This window comes from Ovis canadensis, chromosome 1 (genome assembly GCF_042477335.2).
Source record: "Ovis canadensis isolate MfBH-ARS-UI-01 breed Bighorn chromosome 1, ARS-UI_OviCan_v2, whole genome shotgun sequence".
NCBI classification, from domain to species: domain Eukaryota; kingdom Metazoa; phylum Chordata; class Mammalia; order Artiodactyla; family Bovidae; genus Ovis; species Ovis canadensis.
In genome coordinates, this window is record NC_091245.1 from 145367724 (window position 1) to 145384952 (window position 17229).

At 37.8% G+C, this 17229-nt stretch overlaps 1 protein-coding gene and 1 non-coding gene across 5 annotated transcripts in view; one reads left to right on the forward strand and one right to left on the reverse strand.

Moving 5' to 3' along the window:
- The window catches only part of LOC138434251 (putative uncharacterized protein ENSP00000383407), a 280367-nt gene that overhangs the window by 79013 nt on the left and 184125 nt on the right, over window positions 1-17229 (forward strand). The gene's annotated exons all lie outside the window — the stretch shown is intronic.
- LOC138431130 (U6 spliceosomal RNA) lies at window positions 15081-15187 on the reverse strand. The gene has a single exon (XR_011253544.1). It is a non-coding gene; the product is annotated as a U6 spliceosomal RNA (small nuclear RNA).

Below are 17229 nucleotides of genomic sequence, written 5' to 3' on the forward strand. Positions count from 1 at the left end.
TATAGCTATTTTATAAATTGGAACTATCATCGAAATCAATAAGTGTTGTGCTAACTTTGTCTTAAAATATTTTTAAAATTTGAGTTAACAGAGGTTGAATGATAGAATTTAGCAAGAGGCAAAAGGAAAAAATGACCTTTGATCATTAGATCAAATGCAGTTGAATTTTTGACCTGGGTGTTATGGCCTTGTCCACTGTTAATGACTAAATTGATCTATTTCTTGTTGATTTGGTGTTTTTGGAGCAGTTTTAAGGATCAATTTTTGCCTTATTGTCCAGGTTGTCATGCAGTTTATTTGATATTGTCACTGAAAGATAAAGGATTGTTTAACTATCAATCAGGGATATGTCTCAGATAGACAATAAGAAAGTTAGAACATTGAGTTAAAGAACTCATTGATATTGAAGAACATAATACTTTACTATTTTGTTTATCAGATTGGCTACTTATATTTATACAATTTTGTAGATTTGCACTTGGTAAATGCCTCTTAGTATACGGTGATGATCTAGATTCCGTGCCAGTGCAAAGTCAGGCAAAGAACCTGAGAGCTTTAACTTTATAATGTAGGACCAAAAAATCAACATTATTTTAAAATGTAAGTTTAAATAATAAATATATTTATATATGTGGAACAAGAAAGTATAAATGTATTTTGTGGTATCAAGAGTCAATTGATAATATTTAACAAAGGGGGTTAGAGAGATCACTTTGCCTTCTTTCTAGTCAGAGATAATTCACCAATGGGGCGTATTTTTATAGAAGTTGGAAAGAGAGGGAAATAGCTATTAGTAAACATCTATTTCTGCTTTATTGACTATGCCAAAGCCTTTGACTGTGTGGATCACAATAAACTGGAAAATTCTGAAAGAGATGGGAATACCAGACCACCTGACCTGCCTCTTAAGAAACCTATATGTAGGTCAGGAAGCAACAGTTAGAACAGGGCATGGAACAACAGACTGGTTCCAAATAGGAAAAGGAGTACATCAAGGCTGTATATTGTCACCCTGCTTATTTAACTTATATGCTGAGTACATCATGAGAAAAGCTGGGCTGGAAGAAGCACAAGCTGGAATCAAGATTGCCGGGAGAAATATCAATAACCTCAGATATGCAGATGACATCACCCTTATGGCAGAAAGTGAAGAGGAACTAAAAAGCCTCTTGATGAAAGTGAAAGAGGAGAGTGAAAAAGTTGGCTTAAAGCTCAACATTCAGAAAATGAAGATCATGGCATCTGGCCCCATCACTTTATGGGAAATAGATGGGGAAACAGTGGAAACAGTGCCAGACTTCTTTTTGGGGGGGCTCCAATATCACTGCAGGTGGTGACTGCAGCCATGAAATTAAAAGATGCTTACTCCTTGGAAGGAAAGTTATGACCAACCTAGATAGCAAATTGAAGAGCAGAGACATTACTTTGCCAAGAAAGGCTATGGTTTTTCCAGTGGTCATGTATGGGTGTGAGAGTTGGACTGTGAAGAAAGCTGAGCGCCAAAGAATTGATGCTTTTGAACTGTGGTGTTGGAGAAGACTCATGAGAGTCCCTTGGACTGCAAGGAGATCCAACCAGTCCATTCTGAAGGAGATCAGCCCTGGGATTTCTTTGGAAGGAATGATGCTAAAGCTGAAAGTCCAGTACTTTGGCCACTTCATGCGAAGAGTTGACTCATTGGAAAAGACTCTGATGCTGGGAGGGATTGGGGGCAGGAGGAGAAGGGGACGACCGAGGATGAGATGGCTGGATGGCATCACTGACTCAATGGACGTGAGTCTGAGTGAACTCTGGGAGTTGGTGATGGACAGGGAGGCCTGGCATGCTGCGATTCATGGGGTCGCAAAGAGTCGGACAAGACTGAGTGACTGAAGTGAAGTGAAGTGAAGTAAAGTGAGGCTTTATTTCGGATAATAAATATATTCTAGGACTAGATTTTAACATGGGAAGACACACGGAAATAATATCACAGGAGCACAGTAAAATGTGGACCTGGCAATAGACATAAATTAATAGAAGGGGAACTCTTTTTCATTTCTTTCCAGTCTGGCATTATTTCCTTCCTTCTACTAACTTTAAACTTGTTTGTTCTTCTTATTCTAGTTCCTTTAGGTATAAAGTTAGACTGACTATTGAGAGATTTCTTGAGGTAGGCCTGTATCACTATGAACTTCTCTTTTAGAACTGATTTTGCTGCGTCCCATAGACTTTGGAAGCTTGTGATTTAATTTTCATTTCTCTTAATGTATTTTTTAATTTTCTCTTTGGCTGTTTAGTTGTGTTGTTTAGCCATCACATGTTTGTGTTTTTTCACTTATTTTCTTGTAGTTGATTTCTAATTTCATACTGTGCTGGTTGGAAAAGATGCTTGATATTTCATTCTTCCCAAATGTATTGAGATTGTTTTGTGGCATAATATGTGATCTCATCTGAAAAATGTTCCATATGCACTTGAAAAAAAATGTAAATTCTGCAGTTTTTGGATTGAATGCTCTGGATATATCTATTAGGTTTATCTGGTATAATGTATTGTCTAAAGCCAGTGTTTCTTTATTGATTCTTGTATGGAAGATCTATCCATCTGATATAAATAGGGTTATGAAAGTTCCCTATGATTATTGTGTTACTATCAATTTCTTCCTTTATGTCTGTTAATATTTGCTTTACATATTAAGGTGATCCTATGTTGGGCACATAAATATATATGAATATTATATCCTCTTCTTGAATTGACCTTTTTATCATTATGCATTGCTCTTCTTTGTCTTATTTTTTTACAGTCTTTGTTTTAAGGTATATTTTTTCTGATATGAGTAATGCTACCAACTTCCTGCTAGTATCAGCTTTCATGGAAAAAGCTTTCTTTCACTTCACTTTCAGTCTGAATGTGTCTTTATAACTGAAGGGAGTCTCTTGTAGGAAGTATATGTATGGGCCTTGTCTTTTCATCCACTCAGTCACCATATATCTTTCGATTGGAACATTTCATCCATTTACATTTAAAGTAGTTTTTAGTCAATATACATTTATTGCCATTTAGCAGTTTCCTGATTGCTTTTGTAGTTCCTTTGAATTCTTGTCTTTTCTTTGTCTCTTTCTTCAAGGTTTGGGAAGGGTTATGTTTTGTTGTTTCCTTTTCCCATTTTTTGTGTATCTATATAAGTTTTTGCTTGCAGTTACCAAAAGTTTTATATAAAAGTGAAAGTGTTAGTTGCTCAGTTGTGCCCCACTCTTTGCAACCCCATGGACTGTAGCCTTCCATGCTCTTCTGTCCGTGGTATTCTCCAGGCAAGAATACTGGAGTGAGTAGCCATTCCCTTCTCCAGGGGATCTTTCCAACTCAGGGTTTGAACCTCGGTCTTCTGCATCGCAAGTGAATTCTTTACCATCTGAACCACCAGGGAAGCCCAAAGTTCATATATATCAACTGATAAGGAGAGCAATTTACTTTAAACCAATAGTTGTTTAAGTTCAAATGCATCCTAACCACACTACATTCTTACTCCTCCAGCATATTTTATGTTTTTTATATCATACATACATCTTTTGGCTTTTTGTATTCCTTATCCACTAATTGTAGCTAGAGTTGATTTTACTATTTTTGTCTTTTAACTTTTTAACATCATACTCAATAATAAAATGTTAAAAGCTTTTCAAGATTAGGAACAAAAAAAGGATGCTTACTCTCACCACATTTACTTAACTTTTAGTTTTGGAAGTCTTAGCTACAGCAATAAAAAAAGAAAATAAATAAAATGCATTTAAATTGGAAAGAAAGTAGTAAAACTATCACTGTTTGAAGATGACATGATCCCTATGTAGAGGACCCTAGAGACAGCACCAAAAGATTATTAGAACTAATAAATGAATTCAGTAAATTATAGGATATAAAATTAATATGCAGAAATTGGTTGCATTTCTATACACTTGTATTAGACTATCAGAAAAATAAATGAGGAAAATCTCATTTCTAATTGCATCAAAAAGAATACATAGGAATAAATTTACCAAGGAGGTGAGATATCTATATTCTGAAAATTATAAGCTATTGATAAAAGAAATTGAAAATGGCACAGTTAAATGGAAAGATAAAACTGATATGGACTGTAAGAATTATTATTATTAAAGTGTCCAAATTACCCAAAGCAATATACAGATTCAATACAATCTCTATCAAAATACTCACAGAATTTTCCACAGAACTAGAACAAATAATCCTAAAATTTGAATTGAACCACACAGCACACTGAATATTCCCAAAAGCTTTGAGAAAGAACAACAAAGCTGAAGATATCAAGCTCCCTGCTTTCAAATTATAATACAAAGTTATAGTAATCAAAACAGCATGCTATTGGCATAAAAACAGACACATAGAAGAACAGAACAGCGAGCCCCCAAATAAATCCACACACACATGGTCAATTAATCTATGTCAAAGGAGGCAAGAATATACATTGGGGAAAGGACAGTCCTTTCAATAAAAGATGTTGGGAAAACTGGACAGCTAGATGGAAAATGGTAAAACTTAACTGCTTTCTCCCATCATATACAAAATAAACTCAAAATGTTAAAGTCTTAAATATAAGGTTTGAAACCATCCCAATTCTAGAAAGATACAAAGGTAGTCCACTTTTTGACATCAATCTTACCAATAATTTTTTTTGATATATCTTCTTAGGAAAGGAAAACAAAAACAAAAATATACAAATGTGATGACATTAAATCATTTGTAAAATATAAAGTGAAGGAAACTATCAACAGAACAAAAAAGCAACCTATGGAATGGGAGAAGATATTTTCAAATGCTATGCTTGATAAAGAGTTTGTATCTAAAATCCTTAAACTCATACAACTCAACATCAAAAATTCAATTAAAAATGGGCAGAGAACATGAATAGATGCTTTTCCAAGGAAGATATACAATATAGCCAACAGGCACATAAAAAGATGCTCAATACTAATCATCTGGGAAATACAAATCAAAACAAAATGATATATCACCTCATATCTGTCAGAATGATGATTATCAAATAGATAGTAACACAAATTATTTAACTTATATGCAGAGTACATAATGAGAATCTCTGGACTGAATGAAACACAAGCTGGAATCAAGATTGCGGGAGAAGTATCAGTAACCTCAGATATGCAGATGACACTAACCTTGTGGCAGAAAAAGAAGAACTAAAAAGCGTCTTGATGAAAGTGAAAGAGGAGAGTGAAAAAGTTGGTTTAAGACTCAACATTCAGAAAACAAAGATCATGGCATCTGGCCCCATCACTTCATGGGAAATAGAAGGGGAAAGAGTGGAAACAGTGGCTGACTTTATTTTCTTGGGCTCCAAAATCACTGCAGATGGTGACTGAAGCCATGAAATTAAAAGATGCTTACTGCTTGGAAGAAGTTATGACCAACCTAGACAGCATATTAAAAAGCAGAGGCATTACTTTGCCAATAAAGGCCCGTCTAGTCAACGGTACCCCACTCCAGTACTCTGGCCTGGAAAATCCCATGAATGGAGGAGCCTGGTAGGCTGCAGTCCATGGGGTCACTAAGAGTCAGACACGACTGAGCAACTTCACTTTCATTTTTCACTTTCACGCATTGGAGAAGGAAATGGCAACCCACTCCAGTGTTCTTGCCTGGAGAATCCCAGGGGTGGGAGAGCCTGGTGGGCTGCCATCTATGGGATGGCAGTTGGACACGACTGAAGTGACTTAGCAGCAGCAGCAGTCAAAGCTTTGTTTTTTCCAGGGGTCACGTATGGATGTGAGAGTTGAACCGTAAACAAAACTGAGCACCAAGGAATTGCTGCTTTTGAACTGTAGTGTTGGAGAAGACTCTTGAGAGTCCCTTGGACTACAAGGAGATCCAATCAGTCCATCCTAAAGCAAATCAGTCCTGAATATTCATTGGAAGGACTGATGTTGAAGCTGAAATTCCAATACTTTGGCCACCTGATGAGAAGTACTGACTCATTGGAAAACACCCTGATGCTGGGAAAGATTGAGGGCAGGAATAGAAGGGGCCAACAGAGGATGAGATGGTTGGATGGCATCACTGACTCAATGGACATGAGTTTAGGTAAACTCTGGGAGTTGGTGATGGACAGGTAGGACTGGTGTGCCGCAATCCATGGGGTTGAAAAGAGTCAGACACGACTGAGTGACTGAAGTGAGCTGAACTGAATAACACATATTGGCAAGTACGTGGACAAAAGGTAATCCTTGTGCAGTATTGGTGGGATGTAAATTTTTCAGCCACTATGGAAACACTGTGAAGTTTCTTTAAAAGGTTAAAAATGAAACTACCATACAATCTGATAAAATAAGTCCACTCTGGGTATTTACCCAAAAAAACGAAAACATTAATTTGAAAAGATATACACACATCAGTGTTCATTGCAGCATTATTTAGTGCGATGCTGTAAATAGTCAAGATAGACACTGAAGTGGTTATTGATAGACCAATGAATAAAGAATATGTACAGAAGCTTTTAATTTTAGTTAGGTCCCATTTGTTTATTTTTGTTTTTATTTCCAATATTGTGGTCAGAATGGCTGCGATCCAAAAGTCTACAAGCGATAAATGCTGGAGAGGGTGTGGAGAAAAGGGAACCCTCTTACACTGTTGTTGGGAATGCAAACTAGTACAGCCACTATGGAGAACAGTGTGGAGATTCCTTAAAAAATTGCAAATAGAACTGCCTTATGACCCAGCAATCCCACTGCTGGGCATACATACCAAGGAAACTAGAATTGAAAGAGGCACGTGTACCTCAATGTTCATCGTAGCACTGTTTATAATAGCCAGGACCTGGAAACAACCTAGATGTCCATCAGCAGATGAATGGATAAGAAAGCTGTGGTACATATACACAGTGGAGTATTACTCAGCCATCAAAAAGAATACATTTGAATCCGTTCTAATGAGGTGAACGAAAGTGGAGCCAATTATACAGAGTGAAGTAAGCCAGAAAGAAAAACACCAATACAGTATATTAACACATATATATGGAATTTAGAAAGATGGTAATGATAACCCTGTATGTGAGACAGCAAAAGAGACCCAGATGTACAGAACAGACTTTTTGACTCTGTAGGAGAGGGAGAGCGTGGGATGATTTGGGAGAATGGCATTGAAACATGTATAATATCATATAAGAAAAGAATCACCAGTCTACGTTCGATGCAGGATACAGGATGCTTGGGGCTGGTGCACTGGGATAACCCAGAGGGATGATATGGGGAGGAAGGTGGGAGGGAGGGTTTAGGAGTGGGAAATTATGTACACCCGTGGCGGATTCATGTTGATGTATGACAAAACCAATACAGTATTGTAAAGTAAAAAAAAAAAAAAGAATATGTACTTTACACACACACACACACACACACATACAGACATACACCATTGTGTCATATTACTCAGTTTTAACAAAGATTGAATCTTAATATTTGTGACAAATGTGGATGGACATAGAGAGTGTGAGGCTAAGTGAAATGTCAGACAGGGAAAGACAAATACTTTCTGATTTCACTTACATTTGGTATCTAAAAAACAAACCAAACAAATAAACAACAAAACAGGAACAGATGTATAGGTACAGAGAACAAAATAGTGTTTCCAGAGGAGAGGTTATTGTAAGGTGGGTGAAATAGTGGAAAAGGATAAAGAGATACACACTTCAAGTTATGAAATAAATAAGCCATGGGAATATTATGTAAAGCACAGAAATATATACAGTAATATTTTAATATTTTTTTATGATGACAGATTGTAAGTAGACACTGTGGTGATCATTTTGTAATTTTTAAAAATATGGAATCACTATATTGTATGCCTAAAACTGATATAATATTGTAAGCCAATTATACTTAAATTAAAAAAAGTAGAATGTGGAACTAAAAATTGAAGGCTTTCCTTAATTCTCTGAAGGAAAGTAGAAAAACAGTCTTTTAGTGAATTCAGAGTGCTGTGAAGACCCTGTTTGGTCCTGGAAAAGTTACATAAAATGTATTCATTTAAATTAAAGTTTAAAATCAAGCCTAATGCCATAGCAAATGTCATTAAATATATTCTAGAACACTTTCTTAACCTGTGTCTAAAGCACCTGGAAGACAATCATTAAATTTTCATTTATATTTGGTAATAGGCAGATCATTCCCTAGAACATTGTCTAAATGCTTCTGAGAGATGTGATTTGACTAGTAAATTAATGGTTTCTGGTGATCTTAATGTTAACATAACATTTGGAAGCATTGCTCATCAGGGGTGTAATATTGTATTTCACAAGAGGCATGAGACAAAGGCACTTAATGAGTTTTGGCTGCTCTGCCCATATTGTGCACAACTCTGCTCAAACTGTTACAGGCTTCCTGCCAAGATATGTAGGAGAAATTGCCTAAATTACTAGTAGAAGAAATGGTCCCATCGCCTGCTGTGTACCCTTGTGATTGATTTGTCAACAGTTCAAAACAATTTTGATATAGACAGTAAACAGTTAGTGTCAGTTCATCAGAAGGCTGGACCCCTGAATAAGATTTGTGAAAACAGAAATAGGGATTCTAGTATAGTATTTCCTTTTTTGTGATAAGTGATGGTTTTAATATGTAATGGCCACTCCTAATATTGAAGTTCATTCATGTTTTATTAAATGTTTTTGTGATAAATTATTTTTATATACTTCTAGGAAATAAATGGCTAGATAACATTGCAAATCTAATATTCCTTCTGTACATAGAGCAAAAATTTAAATTTATTCACACCTTCATTAAATTTTAAACATAGATAAATAGCAATTAAAGTTGTTGCCCATTAATAGTCTGCAAGTGAAAAGTATTGAAGGCTGTTTCTTACTGCACATGGTCTACTACTCACAGGACATACATACATAACATTATTCCTGAGTTGTAGAATCATTGAACAATGGAAAAATAAATCATCTATAAAACTTTAAACATGTACAACTAGAATAGCTTTATTTATTTTTTTGCAAATTCTTTAGCATATTCTTCTTCTTATTAAAGGTTTTTCTTGCATATTATTTTAAACATTCATCCTATCAGTTCAGTTCAGTTCAGTCGCTCAGTCATGTTCAACTCTTCATGACCCCATGAATCGCAGCACGCCAGGCCTCCCTGTCCCATCACCAACTCCCAGAGTTCACTCAGACTCACGTCCATCGAGTCAGTGATGCCATCTAGCCATCTCATCCTCGGTCGTCCTCTTCTCCTCCTGCCCCCAATCACTCCCAGCATCAGAGTCTTTTCCAATGAGCCAACTCTTCGCATGAGGTGGCCAAAGTACTGGAGTTTCAGCTTTAGCATCATTCATCCTATATTAGTATATAAATGTTTTACACAGTAAAACAAAAAAGCTTAACTTTTCTGTTACACCATTACAAAACATACTGGCCAAGATTTATTGAATGCTTGCTATGTGCCAAGAACTGCTTAAAGTGTTTGTATATGTTACTTCACAATAAACCTAATAAGTAATTACTGTTTTCAGCATCTAGTTATAGAACGGTAAAGTGAACTGAACTGAAATGAACTGAACTGAAAGTGAAATACTGAGGAATAGGAGGCTTGTGCATCCTCATAGCTGGAAAGTAGTGAAAGAGTCAATCTGGGTAGTCTGACTACAGAGTCAGTTACGTATACTACTTTTTTCAGATTACCTGAAAATAAACGCTTGTAGTGGGCAGAATTGAATTGTATCATGGTTTTTAAATGAGTAGATATTTTTAAGAGTGTATATATTTTGCAAATGGCATTATTTTGTTTCTTTTTATGGCTGAGTAATATTTCATTGTACATATATACCAAATCTTCTTTATCTTTTCCTCTGTTGATGGGCATTTAGGTTGCTTCTAAGTCCTGGCTATTTTAAATAGTGCTTCAGTGAACATCAGGGTGCATGTATCTTTCTGAATTATGGTTTCCTCTGGGTACATGTTCAGGAACATGAATGAACATAGAGATTGTTACACTGAATGAAGTAAGTCAGATATAGAAAGACAAATATCATATGATATTGCTTATATGTGGAATCTTTAAAAAAGGGTACAAATAAACTTATTTACAAAACAGAAGTAGAGTCATGGATATAGAAAGCAAACTTATGGTTACCAGGTGATAAGTAGGCAGAGGATAAATTGGGAGATTGGGACTGACATATACACACTACTATATATAAAAGAAATAACTAATAACACTAATGGCCTATGTAGGAAAAAAATCTAAAAAAAAGATTGTATATGTATACATATAACTGATTCACTTTTCTGTACACCTGAAACGAACACAAAATTGTAAATCAACTATACTCTAGGGAAAAAAATTTTTTAAATAGAAAAAAATTAAGCGAATCCAAAAAAAAGAAATAAAAATAAGAAAGTATAAAGTATATATATGTTGCTTTGAAAATATGAGAGCCAAACTAAGATTTTAAATAACCTGTATTCAACAGTATTATTATTTGATACCATTTTAAGTGTACAGTTCAGTGACATTAATACATTCACATTTCTATACAGCCATTACCACTTGTACATTTATGGACTTATTCCACCACCCAATCTAAAACTCTATACCCATTAAGCAATAACTTCTCACTCTCCCCTCCCTTTAGCCCTATTCTACTTTCTGTCTCTGTATCTCACTTTTCCTCTATAAAGTGAGGCTGAGAACAGTAATTCTCTCTTAGAATTATTGTGAGTTAATAATAACTTACAGCTTTATTTTACATAGCAGAGTCTTTCTTCAGCGCTATTAGACTGCAGCTGGATGGTAGAACTCTTCTAAGATCAACCTACCATCATGTGAGTTGCCTACTATTTCACTATTTTTTTTTCCTTCTCAAAGAGAAATGCCTTTATAGTACGTATGTGTGTGTGTGTGTGTGTGTGTGTGTGTGTGTGGACAATGGGTGTGAGGGAGTTAGGATGAAAATGAAGTTTGGAGAACCTACTATCAGGAATGAGATATTAATAGACAATTAGCTTATATCAGGACTCCAGTGATGGGTGTGTGTATGTGTGTGCACTCACACGTGTATGTATGTATGTTGGTAGAGCTTGGGGAGTTGGGGGAGTTAGATCTATCAGAATCAATTATAGTTTTTCAAATTATTCTTTGCTACTTCCAATCCCAATTCAGTAGGAATTAGTAGATTCTTTTGGGGTGGGAGTCTGCTCATCTGTAGAAGTCCTTTGCTGGTTGTGGTAGCCCCCACAGCTCACCCTCATACAGTGTTACACACTACAACACAGATCCATTGAGGATCACTACACTGACTATACTACCTAAAAGGAGAAAAAAGGAAATACTTTCAGTAGTTGTCCTATTTTGGTTATTCCATAACACATTTGAGAAACTGAGGCAAGCAAAACTAGGAATTCTGGCTATATTTTAACCAAGAATATTGGCTAGTAATTCCAAGAAATAAAAGCGGTAACCATGAAAACGAGAAAGAGAGAGAAAACAAACTGAAAAGGTGGCAAATACAGAAAGCCAGTCTAGGAATGATCAACGGGCCCAGGACTGAGGTTATGAGACATAATCTGTGGATTTATCAACAAATATATAGCTCAGTTCAGTTCAGTCACTCAGTCACGTCCGACTCTTTGCAACCCCATGAACTGCAGCACGCCAGGCTTCCCTGTCTATCACCAATTCCCGGAGTTTACCCAAACTCATGTCCATTGAGTCTGTGATGCCATCCAACTATCTCATCCTCGTCATCCCCTTCTCCTCCTGCCCTCAATCTTTCCCAGCATCAGGGTCTTTTCAAATGAGTCAGCTCTTTGCATCAGGTGGCCAAAGTATTGGAGTTTCAGCTTCAACATCAGTCCTTCCAATGAACACCCAGGACTGATCTTTAGGATGGACTGGTTGGATCTCCTTGCAGTCCAAGGGACTCTCAAGAGTCTTCTTCAACACCACAGTTCAAAAGCATCAATTCTTCGGCCCTCAGCTTTCTTCAGAGTCCAACCCTCACATCCATACATGACCACTAGAAAAACCATAGCCTTGACTAGACCGACCTTTGTTGGCAAAGTAATGTCTCTGCTTTTTATTTTTATTTTTTTAATTTTAATTTTAACTTTATTTTACTTTACAATACTGTATTGGTTTTGCCATACATTGACATGAATCCGCCACGGGTGTACATGAGTTCCCAATCCTGAACCCCCTCTCACCTCCTACCCCATATCATCTCTGTGGATCATCCCCGTGCACCAGCCCTAAGCATCCTGTATCCTGTATTGAACATAGATTGGCAATTCATTTCTTACATGATAGTATACATGTTTCAATGCCATTCTCCCAAATCATCCCACCCTCTCCCTCTCCCTCAGAGTCCAAAAGTCCATTCTATACATCTGTGTCTCTTTTGCTATCTTGCATACAAGGTTATCCTTACCATCTTTCTAAATTCCATATATACGTGTTAGTATACTGTATTGGTGTTTTTCTTTCTGGCTTACTTCACTCTGTTTAATCGGCTCCAGTTTCATCCATCTCATTAGAACTGATTCAAATATATTCTTTTTAATGGCTGAGTAATACTCCACTGTGTATATGTACCACAGCTTTCTTATCCATTCATCTGCTGATGGACATCTAGGTTGTTTCCATGTCCTGGCTATTATAAACAGTGCTGCGATGAACATTGGGGTACATGTGTCTCTTTCAATTCTGGTTTCCTCGGTGTGTATGCCCAGCAGTGGGATTGCTGGGTCATAAGGCAGTTCTATTTGCAATTTTTTAAGGAATCTCCACACTGTTCTGCTTTTTAATATGCTATCTAGGCTGGTAATAACTTTCCTTCTAAGGAGTAAGCGTCTTTTAATTTCATGGCTGCAATCACCATCTGCAGTGACCAACCTAGACAGCATATTAAAAAGGAGAGACATAAATTTGTGGATAAAGGTTTGTCTAGTCAAAGCTATGGTTTTTCTGGTATTTGTGTATGGATGTGAGAGTTGAACCATAAAGAAAGCTAAGCACTGAAGAATTGCTGCTTTTGAACTGTGGTGTTGGAGAAGACTCATGAGAGTCCCTTGGAGACTCAGGAGATTCAACTAGTCCAACCTCAAGGAGATCAGTCCTGGGTGTTCATTGGCAGGACTGATGTTGAAGCTGAAACTCCAATACTTTGGCCACCTTATGCAAAGAGTTAACTCACTGGAAAAGACCCTGATGCTGGGAGGGATCGGGGGAAGGAGGAGAAGGGGATGACAGAGGATGAGATGGCTGGATGGCATCACCGACTTGATGGACATGAGTTTGGGTAAACCCTGGGATTTTGTCATGGACAGGGAGGCCTGGCATGCTGTGGTTCATGGGGTCGCAAAGAGTCAGACATGATTGAGCGACTGAACTGAACTGATCTGACTGAGCTTGGTCATAACTTTCCTTCCAAGGAGCAAGTGTCTTTTAATTTCATGGCTGCAGTCACCATCTACAATGATTTTGGAGTCCAGAAAAATAAAGTCAGCCACTGTTTCCACAGATATCCTGAAAATAAGCAAAAAGTTAATTTAACACATATTAGGGCATCGGATTACTTTGTTTTTAGAGATTTGATAAGTTTGTATTTTAGATTGTTAAAATAGACCTCTATGATTCATTACAGATGTATGCCTGATTCAATTATTCTTTTCAACGTCTTAAAAACAAACATGTTCTGAGTATAGATGAGACAGGATCTTTAACTTGTATTGATTTTCCCAGGACTTTCCCAGTTTTATTAATAGCATTTCAAGTTCCATATTTTCAGAATTCCTTTGTTGTTGTTCAGTCACTAAATTGTCTTTGACCATTTGCAACCCCATGAACTGCAGCATGCCAGACTTCCCTGTCCTTCTCTATCTCCCAGAGTTCGCTCAAACTCATGTCTATTGAGTCAGCGATGCTATCTAACCGTCTCATCCTCTGTGGCCTCCTTCTTTTGTCTTCAATCTTTCCCAGCTTCAAGGTCTTTTCCAATGAGTTGTCTCTTTGATTCGGGGCCAAAGTATTGGAACTTCAGCTCCATGCTCAGTTCTTCCAATTAAAATTCAGGGTTGTTTTCCTTTAGGATTGACTGTCGATCTGCTTGAAGTCCAAGGGACTCTCAAAAGTCTTCTCCAGCACCACAGTGTGAAAGCATCAGTTCTTCAGCACTCAGCCTTCTTTACAGTTCAACTCTCACATCCTATTTATGACTACTGGAAAAACCATAGCTTTGACTAGACAGACCTTGGTGGGCAAAGTGATGTCTCTGTGTTTTAATATGCTGTCTAGGTTTGTCACAGCTTTTCTTCTAAGGAGCAAATGTCTTTTAATTTCTTTGCTGCAGTCATTGTCCACAGTGATTTTGGAGCCCCAGAAAATTAAGTCTGTTGCTGTTTCCACTTTTTCCCCATCTATTTGCCATGAAGTGATTGGACCAGATGCCATGATATTAGTCTTTTTTGAATGTTGAGTTTTAAATCAGCTTTTTCACTCTCCTCTTTTACCTTCAAGAGGCTCTTTAGTTCCACTCTGCTTTCTGTCATTCAGTTCAGTTACTCAGTCATGTCCACCTCTTTGCGACCCAGTGAACTGCAGCATGCCAGGCCTCCCTGTCCATCATGAACTCCTGGAGTTTACCCAAACTCACGTCCATTGAGTCAGTGATGCCAGCCAACCACTCATCCTCTGCCATCCCCTTCTCCTCCTGCCCTCAATCTTTCCCAGCATCAGGGTCTTTTCCAGTGAGTCATCTCTTCTCATCAGGTAGCCAAAGTATTAAAGTTTCAGCTTCAACATCAGTCCTTCCAATGAACACCCAGGACTGATTTCGTTTAGGATGAGCTGGTTAGATCTCCTTGAAGTCCGAGGAACTCTCAAGAGTCGTCTCCAACACCACAGTTCAAAAGCATCAATTCTTCAGCACTCAGCCTTCTTTATAGTCCAACTCTCACATCCATACATGACCACTGGAAAAACTATAGCCTTGACTAGATGGACCTTTGTTGGCAAAGTAATGTCTTTGCTTTTCATTTTTTTTTCTTTCTTTCTTTATTTTTTTTTTAAATTTTAAAATCTTTAAAAATATGGAACGCTTCACGAATTTGCGTGTCATCCTTGCGCAGGGGCCATGCTAATCTTCTCTGTATCGTTCCAATTTTAGTATATGTGCTGCCGAAGCGAGCACTGTCTTTGCTTTTCAATATGCTGTCTAGGTTGGTCATAACTTTCCTTCCAAGGAGTAAGCGTCTTTTAATTTCATGGCTGCAATCACAATCTGCAGTGATTTTGGAGCCCAAAAAATAATGTCAGCCACTGTCTCCACTGTTTCCCCATCTACTTCCCATGAAGTGATGGGACCAGATGCCACGATCTTCATTTTCTGAATGTTGAGTTTTAAGCCAATTTTTTCACTCTCCTCTTTTACTTTCATCAAGAGGCTCTTTAGTTCTTCTTCACTTTCTGCCATAAGGGTAGTGTCGTCTGCATATCTGAGGTTATTGATATTTCTCCCAGCAATCTTGATTCCAGTTTGTGCTTCTTCCAGCCCAGCATTTATCATGATGTACTCTGCATATAAGTTAAATAAGCAAGGTGACAATATACAGCCTTAAGGTACTCCTTTTCCTACTTGGAACCAGTCTGTTGTTCTATGTCCAATTCCAACTGTTGCTTCCTGACTTGCATACAGGTTTCTCGAGAGGCAGGTCAGGTGGTCTGGTATTCCTGTTTCTTTCAGAATTTTCCACAGTTTATTGTGATCCACACAGTCAAAGGTTATGGCATAATCAATAAGGCAGAAATAGATGTTTTTCTGGAACTCTCTTGCTTTTTCCATGATCCAGCAGATGTTGGCAATTTGATCTCTGGTTCCTCTGCCTTTTCTAAAACCAGCTTGGACATCTGGAAGCTCACAGTTCACTTATTGCTGAAGCTTGGCTTGGAGAATTTTGAGCAGTACTGTATTAGCGTGTGAGATGAGTGCACTTGTGTGGTAGTTTGAGTATTCCTTGGCATTGCCTTTCTTTGGGATTGGAATGAAAACTGACTTTTTCCAGTCCTGTGGCCACTGCTGAGTTTTCCAAATTTGCTGGCATATTGAGTGCAGCACTTGCACAGCATCATCTTTGAGGATTTGAAACAGCTCAACTGGAATTCCGTCCCCTCCACTCGCTTTGTTCATAGTGATCCTTCTGTCATTAGAGTGGTATAATTTGCATATCTGAGCTTGCGGATATTTCTCCTTGTGATCTTGATTCCAGCTTGTGCTTCATGCAGCATGGCATTTTGCATGATGTATTCTGCGCATACACATACATGTATTTTGCATGATGTATTCTGGAAGAAAATCTATGACCAACCTAGACAGCATATTAGAAAGCAGAGACACTACTTTACCAACAAAAGCCTGTCTAGTCAAAGCTATGGTTTTTCTGGTAGTCATGTATAGATGTGAGAGTTGGACTATGAAGAAAGCTGAGTGCTGAAGAATTGATGCTTTTTAACTGTGTTGGAGAAGACTCTCGAGAGTCCCTTGGGCTCAAGGAGATCCAACCAGTTCATCCTAAAGGAAATCAGTCCTGAATATTCATTGGAAGGACTGATGTTGAAGCTAAAGTTCCTGTATTTTGGCCACCTGATGCGAAGAACTGACTCATTTGAAAAGACCCTGAGCTGGGAAAGATTGAAGGCAAGAGGAGAAGGGGACGACAGAGGATGAGATGGTTGGATGGCATCACTGACTCAACGGACGTGAGTTTGAGCAGTCTTTGGGAGTTGGTGATGGACAGGGAGGCCTGCTGTACTGCAGTCCAGGGGGTTGCAAAGAGTCAGACATGACTGAGCAACTGATCTGAACCGAACTGATTCTTCAAGTAAGTTAAATAAGCAGGATGACAATAGAAAGTCTTGATGTATTCCTTTCTCAATTTTGAACCCGTCTGTTTGTCTGTGTACAGCTGTAACTGTTGCTTCTTTACCTTATACAGGTTTCTCAAAAGGCGGTTGAGGTAGCCTGACAGTCCATCTTTATGAATTTTCCAGTTTGCTGTGATCCACGCAAAGGCTTTAATGTAGTCAGTGAAGCAGAAGTAGATGGTTTTTGAAGTTCCCTTGCTTTTTCCATGATTCAGTGGATGTTGGCAATTTGATCTCTGGTTCCTCTGCATTTTCTAAATCCAGGTTGTACATATGCAAGTTCTTGGTTCATGTACTGCTGGAACCTAGTTT